Raw genomic sequence first — 10,404 nt, forward strand, 5'->3', positions numbered from 1 at the left:
TCCTTGTCAGACAGCAACTTGTTCTTCTGCAGAGCGGTGGGTGCCACATCCGTAGGTTCAGCGATGATATGTTACCTTGCGAGCTCCTGCTCCTGCAGTGGCTGCTCTATAGAGGGCTTCATTCCTGTGCCACTCATCTAAAAAGGGGGAGGATGTCTACAGAGCACACATTAATATGCGGCACATAACCACGTCTCTGAATGCCAGCCTTCCATTCTTCATTAAACAAAATGGCTGGATTGCAGTGATTGTTTTCCCCTCCACGCGCGCGCGCGCGCACAGGCACACACACCACGCATGCAGGCACATACCCACACACCCCCCACACGCACTCTGGCTTTCTCTCTTCTTCTCCCTCATGCACACGCACTCACTTTCATACACACACACACAGAAACACACACACACACACACACAACATTCCCTGCCATAGCGCGTGTGTGTGTCGGTGCAGCGAGTTACATGTGAAAAGTTGCCTGTGGCATGTGTGACACGCGAGGAGATTCCTGCCAACATCAGGGCCCTTTTTTGCCATGCAGCAACAAGTGGCAGAATCAATGGTGTACAGTTATTCAGCAATGTAATTCATTTCACTGGCTTTGGCTCCCAGCCAGATCCGCCATCTGTCTCTTGCTCTCCCTCTCTCTCTCTCGCCTGAATTTGTCCTACATTTCGTAATGTTACGTGCTTACCATCCTTATTCTATGCCAGAGGTACAACACAAGCCTCACCCCCGTTCCAGCGTGGAGTTCTGTGAGTTCGGTGGCACTTTGGATATTCCACTTCAGTGCCATAGGAAGAAAAGGGTAAGCAAAAAACAGAGTGATAGCTGCAAAGAGAATGGTGCTCTTCTATCTGAAAGCCAGTGCCTCCGCTTTTTATTTAAAGCATTGATATGGATCTGTCTCACATGGGAACTTTTCCTGCTTCGTTAGAGTATCTTCGTTTTCTTTATTGGATGCTGGCACTGTACGCCACTGCACAGCTCTGTGGAATGCCTGCTGTTGGATACTTGCAGATCCCTGCCACCAAGCAACCTCCTGCATTGGAAATCGGGTGACTACTCCAGGATCTTATGCGTGCTTGCTGTTTGAAGCTGCAGAAAAGTGAATAATCAATTAAGTATTGATTTCTTGTAAGATTTGGTAAATTTCAAAGGCAAGACAAAGAGGATGGCTTAAGGAAAGCACTGCAGGGACTTGGCGTAAATTAGACAACTAACAGCAGTGCAGAATAAAATAACACCTCAACTGAATATTTCCTTGGAAGAATTAGCACTAGCTATTGGAAGACGATGGTGGATTTAATCAAGACGGCAAGCACGCTTGAGTTTTAACCGTGAACCTGAAAGAGGAGCTAATTATAACCACCTTTTTATATGGAGCTAATTTGACTGAATGGATGCAAATGTGCTTTATTTATGGATGAAGAAGCAAGCCTTACAGCATTGACTTTGGGATCATCGCATATGCTAAGCTTTACAGCTTCTCTAAAAGTCAAGCCTACAGTACATTTTTATTTACTGAGAAGGTATTTATATGTAAGAATAAGCTAACCATACAAAAGATGCATCAGAACAATGTACTGTGGCACTGAGGATCTAATTATAATTTTGCAGCATTTCATGTTTTCTCTAATTTGGTGCTTTTCAACCCTTGCTTGTGATGGGCTATAAATGGGACAATAAATGTATGATTTAAACTATTGTGATTTTCATTGTATAGTTTATTAATCGGACTGTAGTTTTCGTAATGTGTTTCTGAATTATTCAGCAGTAATTTGTAATGAAAGAAGCAGAAATGGTGGGGTGGTTTTAAATTCATTTATAATCTTCTTACAGATCTAAATGTACAGGTTCTACCAGCCGATGAGTTCTGTAATTATAAAAGAATGTTAAAATTTTCAGATAAATGGGGCACTGACTTTACAATGGGCACAATATTGTATAATCAGTAAAAGGAGGACTGTTATGTTTTGACTCTGTGGAGAATGGTCTTGGTTAGTTAACTCCTTCTATGCTGATAATGATACGCAAATGTACCTTATATGAGAAAATAGGGGGAGAATGTAATGCACTAGTTTGATGTTTTGCTAGTCTAAAACCTTAGCATATTTTTTTTACATTTATTCCCATTTCTGTTACTTTTCTTTTCCCTATTTGCTTGTCTGGTTTCTGTCGAGATTTTTTTTCCCTCCTGTCTTGCAATCTACATTCCCTGAGCAACCACAGGAACCAAGTTACATTAAGCTTCAACACAAAGACGATGTAAGAATAATGAATCCTCATTTGCATCGACATTTGTATTCAGATTTGCCAGGCTATAAACTTGGCAGATCAAGCGGAATATTAAGTAGAGGCTTCCATGGTAAATTGCGACTCTTGCAATTGCTGAGTCGTTTTTCCTATTTTTTTGCATGAGTGTGTGTGCGCGCGTATGTGTGTATGTGTGTGTGCATGTGTGTAAATGTGTATGTATGTGCATATCTGTAGAGGCAGGTAAAGTCTCATGACTACTTGATTTCTGAGAGGCACATTGGCCCTCTTTCTCTTTCAGTATATGATGTCAGTTTATGCAAAATGAAGCAGGAATACACCAGAAGTAAGCATTTTAGCTAAAGATAGTGTGACATATGAATAAGGTATTCACTCCCTTTTCTAGAGACTTGTGTGAAAGAATTCTTTAAGCAAATGGATAAAGACTATTGCAAAAGTACACAGATCTTTTGTATCAGTTGGAGGTTTGATTTCACTGCAGGTAGTGTCCAAATCACAAAATCTGAGGTAGCATTAAACCTACCGACTTGATAACATGATACACTTTTTGATTTGTGATGGTGCTGCACGTATGCATGTATGATTCCATTAAAAATTTGAGCATTACTGTACCTACCATCAGGTGCTTTGGTTTGGTTGGACTGTTTCCAGCTTTACAGTAGTATGTGCAAGACCTAAGTTGGCCCTTCTCTTCCAGGGTTGGACATCGAACCTTTTCCTTCACTGACATTTGCTTAAGAAAAGGTGGTCCTAAGTTATCCATTTCCTTAAGAATTCCTCCCTTCTCTCTCTGGATAAACCCTTTTTCAAAATTAATAATTGCAAAAGTGGAATATTTACCTTATCACTATCCTTTGTAACTCTGTGCTATTGAAAATCGTTTACGCTTGAATTCTGGAAACTTTAAATTATCCATAACATGGGCTATATTATTTCAGAAGCAGTGAAAAAGTACTTAGTCAACAAGTGCTAAAAATGCTTCAAGTGTCACATTTGCTACCCACAGATTTTCAAGTAGTTGTCTTAGGACTTCAACAAAGCCCTCTGGACAGAACTTAAGAGTGTCATTGAATTAGGAGACATAGGAAATGGTCAGCCATGCAGGAAATGATTCCAGTGCCTTCTTTTTGCACACAGTCCCTCCCTACCACACCCATAAAAACAGACCTAGCAAGCAGAATGTCAGTACAGTCCACAGTGTGTGTTTTCATAACTTGTAGTAGGCTTCTATATTAAAGAGGTACTATTACAGAGAAAAATCCTGACATTTTTTCCAGTCCTTTCTAAACAAGTTAAGGGACTGAATTCATAAACTTAATCTATGGCTGGCCATTTAGTTAATCCATTGAAAAGCAAGCTTAATGTAATGGCCATACCTGGGGTAAGCAATATTATACTGTATAGTTATTGGCTACAATTTCAACTGAGAAAGTCAAATCAGCTTTGTTTTCTGTAAAAATACACAAACCTCTAATACTGTTTGGATTTACTTTAATTTTGTTTTCACACAGTAGTAGGATAATTGGTCATGCAGGGAATGGTCAGCTGTAATGCAGTGTTCACTAAGGGCAAAAGACGATATGCTGCTTATGTAGAACAATAACCTGTGGCAGGCAAAGACAAACATGCATCATTATCTGTTTGCAATTTTTGAGAAGCTTTAGAACTTTATTCTTTTACTATGGGGGAAAACATGGTATACGTTGTTTCCTTCCTTTGAAAGAATATTCTGGGCTACATTTCCAAAATCATGCTTAACATAGAAGGGAAAGGTAGAACTTTCAAGATATGTTTCCATACTTTACTTCCTTATGGACATAATCTTTATGAAATAATATAAAATTTTGTTGTTTGGGTTAATATATATACCTGTCATGAATTGTTTGGGAAATTTACCCCAAAACAGCTAAAAAAGCGGTCCTTTTCTGGAAAAGAAAAACCAGAACAATATCTCAGTGACTTTCAAAAGAAAAAAAATCAATTGAAAAGAGTTTTAAATTCCAAATTTATAAACAATAGCAGATTATTAGACTGCAATATATTTGCTGGACAGTCATTCACTAAGTGAATCCTTTGAAAAATTAATTCCTCTGGGGGCTTTTTTGTCCCTATACAGAATTCCCCAATTTCTTGCTGCCTATGGTTATAGAACCCAAAGAAATGGGAGAGGAATGAAAAGTACTTTAAGCTCCAGATACATTTATCATATTCACTGACAAAAAGATAAAAACACCTGGAAAAAAGGAAGATGTGAAACAAACATTTCATGGGAGAAACTCCAATCGGTTCTCTGGCCTTTCAGGTGTACAGTGTTGTTGGGTAAAATATTGTAGTGCTATACAAAACAAAAATGTACTGTGCGATGAGTATTCACCATCACTGGACAGAGTGTAGCACAGTCAGTCTAGTCAGAGCATATGGACGCTTTAGAAGGAAAGCTCAAGGTCTGTTACAGTATTTCAGTCTAGTTCATTGTATTGCTATAAAATTTAAGATTCCAACAACACAGAGCTCACTATATATACTAAGGGTCAGATCTGCTGGCCCATAGCATTTAAAGGGAAGCTATCATTTTTTACCATTATTCTTCTGATCGAAGATCCTTTTGTGTAACCCACTGTTGTGATGAGTATCATTCAAGTGTTGTATTTCTTACTGGTAGCTTTGTTGTCCGTATCTGTCATTGGTGTGGACTTCATCTCAGGACTGAACTGTATCATTTTGCATGTCAGGAATATAGTTTCCTAAATAGTTTTTTTCAGATTTGTGCATGAAACAGCAGTTTGAACTTAGACAATTTAAATGTTTCTGTTACATAGACAGTAAACCATTTCCCCTTCATGTTTCTTTTTTGTTTCCCAGGCACAAAGGAGATAGAAATGATTTTTAAAAGAAGCAAATATGTAGATATGCAAACCAGGAGAAGACAAAATAGATTGACACTCAGAAGTGGCTTTTGCACTGGCTTTTTATAAATATTAAGAGTTAAATCTTTCTTTCCAAGGTGAAGCTTCAGTGCTCTCCCATCTTATAGTTTCTTCAGTGGTATGTCTTTTGAGACACTGTATCTGTAATCTCTGTGCACATTGCAGTAATTTACAACGAACAATTGGAGGTTTTGTGCAAGATTTTTTAGTTTTGCTGAAGACTTTGCCGAGAGAGTGTAATCCATTGAAACATGCTATATTCCCTACTTTGGCAGGCCAATAAAAAGTTCATGTTTTCCTTAATAAAATAAATATGGTTTCAGTACCAAGAGCTTTCACATGGCAAAGCTTTTAATTTAATTGCCTGGATTGAGTTAGCTATTTTCAGTTTCAAGCAGTCTTTCGATTACTAAAGACAAAATTGTAATAACTATAAATATTGTTAGATAATGAATAAACTGGGTATGCACAAAAATGCCTCAGACCTGAGATCCCTTTCTGTGGTTTGTTGTTCATTGAATCTTGTATCAAATTACAGTGTAATCCTGTAATTTGTGTTCATATAGGACCTAGCATAATAAGGCTCCACTTCTGATCAGTATCGTAACATAAATAATCTTAAAAATGCATTGTTTTAGACAATAGACAAGCTTTCCAGGGTGGTTGTTTATTTGCATAATCAGCACTGTCTCATTTAGTGTAGTGGTTACTGTTTTTGGCAAAGTTCTGTGGTCATTAATTGTGCTTTGAATTTCATTGGGAATTTTGCTTAATGAGAACAGATTTTGATGCATTTTTTCAGCTCTCTGAAAACCATACTGACCTATGCTTCATTATTGTCACAGCAAGTTGCAGAGAGAGCAACATGGAAATCACTTTATTCTGCACTGAACTTGGCCAGTTCTAGGGCTGAATTCAACCGCTGGGTAACAAAACTCAGCAACTCATGTGCTCACATGAGAAGACTGAGGAAAGGAGAATCTAGTTTTTATATTTTAGGTTATTACAGTGCAGAGGGTAGAGGCGGTAGAAAGTTTCTGTGCAATAGAGGAGGGAATACTGGTAAAACGAGTACAGGGAGATAGGAAATTAAACATTATTTTTACTGTTAACCTGATGTCAGCAGTTAAAAGAAAGAACAAGAAGCAGAACACAAATTCCAGTAATTGCAACTTGCGACCAGTTTCTCCTGGATTCATAATTTATGTTGTAACTTGCAATGAACCATGCCACACAGAAGTGGTCCTAGGCTGCAGAAGATAAATCTAATGACACATCAGCTATTGCCTCCTGCTTCTGCTCTCAGTAATGTAAGTAGGAGTTTTTCTGTGGACTACACAGGGAGCTGTATTTGGGCTTATCCACAATACATTGAAGTTACTTATGCTATACTATGCCACAGTCATAAGTACTGAATAGGGGTTGGTATTTTAAATATCTGAAATATTCTGGAGTCATATTCAATTTAAAAATTTTTGTTATTAATAGAAAGTTGACAGAAGTTGATCACTGCAGTTTAGAAAAGTATTTGATTTTCCTTTCAGGAAAATTGAAGGTTTTGCATATTAATGGTCTGGACAAAAAATAAAATTTCCTCAAAAGCACCTTACAAAATATAAATAAAATACTGCAAAAAAGAGGTTAAAAAGGGTTCAGTTATGAAAATTGTCTTCTTCATCTTACATTTCTTAAATTCGTTTCAACTTTTCCTTGCATTTGTATCCTAACTAGCCAGTAAATTCCCCCCTAAAAATTCTTGCAACCAGAATGATCTTGGTGAATCTTCAATCCACAGTAAAAATATAAGGATGAACTGGTATCCCATGGACATTTTTCAGAATCTTCTTAACCATTAGCAAGGCCACTATATCTAAAAATAGAGGGGCAGGCTGTGCTGAAGCTTTTGGTCAGAAATCTAAGTCTGGGGGTAAAACAGGAAAAGTGAAGAAGGGCAGACCTATGCATGTGTTGTTGCATCACAGGAGATATACTGGGCAGTGCTACCACAAAGAAACTTCCCCCATAGATACAACAGGTAGAAGGAGACAGCAGTCTTCTAGGAAAGTAGTAGGAAAATGCAAGAAAATATACAGCTTTACAGTACAGAGAAACATTATTTACATTGTTAAGCAGTGGAATTATTTTAGAAAAAAGGACAAAGTACTATCTGGAATCAATGACTGAGTTTTTTATTCTGCTTTCACAGTTTCATAAATTTTCTCACTAACTACTTTGTTTTGCACTTTCAGCAGTATTGCGTATGATTTTTAAGCTCCTACCATCAAAATTGTTTTCCATTTCTCATACATACTATTTCAAGAACACTTCTTCTTATACATAATGACTAGAACTGTCTGGACGACCTGCTGAAAGTGTTTCAGAGTTTCTCAGCAGGATGAAAGTTAAAAACAGAAAGAAGTTGTAATCTTTTTGATTATTTGCTGGGAGATCACAAATTGAGGGAGAAAGTTATCTTGTTCTCAATAAAAATGAAGGATTGTGAAAAAAAAAATGCTTAGCATCCTGTGGGGGGTTTTAGCAAGATGCCCTCTAGTTTTATCTCAGTTATGGATTCCAACATTTTGTTCAGTCGTTTTGTTCCAAATGAGTCCAAATTCTGGTGTTTCTTATTACTTACCTTTTCTTTCCAATTTATACTTTAATCTAATTCTGCAGCAGGACACTTCCAGATGTTTATTCTTGTGAAGTGTTAAGTATCTTAAGCATATGCAGATCCTCTGACCTCAACACCACATAGGTTTTGCTCAGAATACCTTAAAATTTCTTGAAGATTCAGTTAGCATGTTCCATATAATCAGAAACAGAGTACAATGATGGCGATTCTTGAGTTTTGCTTTTATTGGCATTTTGCATTAAAGAAAAAATAAACTCCTAAATGAGCTAAATCCAAGATTTTGAGGTTGGACAGATATTTGGGATTATTTTTCTTTTTTTTTTTTCGGAGTGGTAGCGCCCATTTCAAAGGGACATGACTAACAGTACTTTCAAAAATCAGGCCTCTGTCCCAACTGTAGAATATGGCAATATCCAATCTTTAACCTGCCTTTTGAAAACATTAACTTTAGTCAATGTTGCATTTTTACCTGCATGTCTTGTTTCTTCAAAAAACAAATCATCACTCATGCTGAATTTATCTTGTACCAAAAAAAAAAAAAAAAAATTTCAAATTGGTTGTAATGTTCATTTTACAGTTACTATGTATTCATGCACAATTACAGTTAAGATTTCTATTACTCAGGTTGTTAATATTGTAGGAAATGCAATGCAGAGAAATGTAGCAGAGAAATGTACCAGAGATAGTTCTTGTTTCTACCTCTGAAAAGGCAATACTGGACAGAGCTGGCTTCAGCAGTGTAACTGCCAATGCAAAAAGGGAGGAGTTTCTTCCATTCAAAAGGAGAAAAAAATATTATCTTTTTATCATCAAATCATTTAGAAAAGAAACCACAGGTGGGAATCCTGAAAGCTTACATGAGTCAGAAAGGTCAAAAACCAATTTCTGACTTGTTGAAGACATCCTCCTGATTCTTTGAAGTGTGATTTTTTTTTTTCCTAGTGGTATTCTTGGCCAGCCAGGCAGCTTATTAGACAGTCAGACTGCTGCATGTGATTTTCTAAAGACTGTGTTGGCTTCTTGTTGCATCACTATTTAGTTTAAGGCTTGATCTAGGAAGGTTATTTGGTTTGTATTTGGTGATATCTCTCAGTCCTAAGAGTTACAACTTGTGAGCATGCCTAACTCCGTTAATCTTCAAAACATGGTGGAAACCCCCATACATATTTTTAAAAATAGTATTTTTTTAATGAAAGTGTTGACTTACAGAAAAAAAACCAATAACATCTGAGAGTGGGGATCTGCTTTTGAATGTATGACTGTGTACTGTGACATGGTCGTAATAGTACACCCAGTAAAACTGTTAATAATTTTTGTTAATAATCGCTAAGCCAAAGAAATATTTCTGAGTAATGCATTTAGTCAAAGCATCCATTTTTATATAGTATCTCCAAGAATTTGTCTCCCAAAATATGTACTTATATCTTACATTGTAAATAAAGAAAATGGAGAGAGAAGATCAAGTATAGATAAGGAAAGGAAAAGATTTGATACCCTGTCACTTGATACCAGTCATATTTTCCATGTCAAATATGATAGATTTTTACTCATAAAAATTACTTTGCTGGGAAGGGGAGAAATAAAAAAGGGGTTATTGACTCTGTTACAGTCCTGATACTTCATCCAAATGCCTAACAAAAATGGAGAAATATAAGGAAAATTTGAAAAAAAAAATAATAAAAAATACCACAGAGGTAAAATCTCCCAGAAATTTTTCATACACATTAATGATTTTAGCAGTATCTGTCTGGTACTTCTGTAGTAATCTGGTAGCATATAACAGTAAACAGGACTGGGGGAACATTAAGTGCTAGACAAGAGTCAATCTTGAAAGATAGAATGAGTTTTTTAATTAGAAACAACCTTCTTTTTATCTGGACCTGACTGAATCATTAAATAATTTTTCCTACTTGAATATCCTTTTCTGAGATCCACTTTTATCTTGAAGTAGAACTATGCCATTTGTAAAGGTGGGAAATATCTAACTACAGCTCCTAGTTTCAATTGTCTTTATATGAAACATAGATCTGTCATTATTTATAATTCTTATTTCACTAAAATTTACCTTGAGGATAAAGTTTTTCACATTCTTTTTGTAGACATACTAGGAAGAAGTTTAGTATGAGTTAGTTTGTTTTTGTTTTCTTAGAAAAGGACATATCACATGTTGTCCAGAAATTGTTGAGGTATCAATTGCAAATAACCTATTGAAATTTGGAGGCAAAAAATGCACAGAACCTATTTTCACCAAGGAAATAAAAAAAAAAGGAAAAAAAAAAGAAAAGAAAACCAAAACCTATTGGCTTTCAAATGAAGAATTGCAAATTATTGTGTGAAATACCAACCTTTCATCTCATTCAACAGATCCTATTATGTGACAATATGAATCTTCTAACCAAGCTCCTTCAAACCCTCAGGTCATGGTTTGACAACACAGTAAATCTTGCTTCATAGCTCTTGCTATAGGATGGGAAATGCCACAGCCACTCCTGTGTTTGTACCACCAGCTTTTCGTGGGATCAGGTGTCATTTTTCCTCCTACAGCTGACATAAAACCCCTATAAGAG

The 10,404-nt window shown here is 36.5% G+C and overlaps 1 long non-coding RNA gene across 1 annotated transcript; it reads left to right on the forward strand.

Annotated features, from left to right (window-relative positions):
- The first annotated feature begins 248 nt into the window (after nucleotides 1-248).
- LOC113945050 lies at nucleotides 249-5,686 on the forward strand. The gene is made up of 2 exons (XR_003526928.1): nucleotides 249-1,530; nucleotides 5,138-5,686. It is a non-coding gene; the product is annotated as an uncharacterized LOC113945050 (long non-coding RNA).
- Nucleotides 5,687-10,404: the final 4,718 nt, after the last annotated feature.

The sequence above is a fragment of the Corapipo altera genome, unplaced genomic scaffold (assembly GCF_003945725.1).
Source record: "Corapipo altera isolate COAL_440 unplaced genomic scaffold, ASM394572v1 49, whole genome shotgun sequence".
NCBI classification, from domain to species: domain Eukaryota; kingdom Metazoa; phylum Chordata; class Aves; order Passeriformes; family Pipridae; genus Corapipo; species Corapipo altera.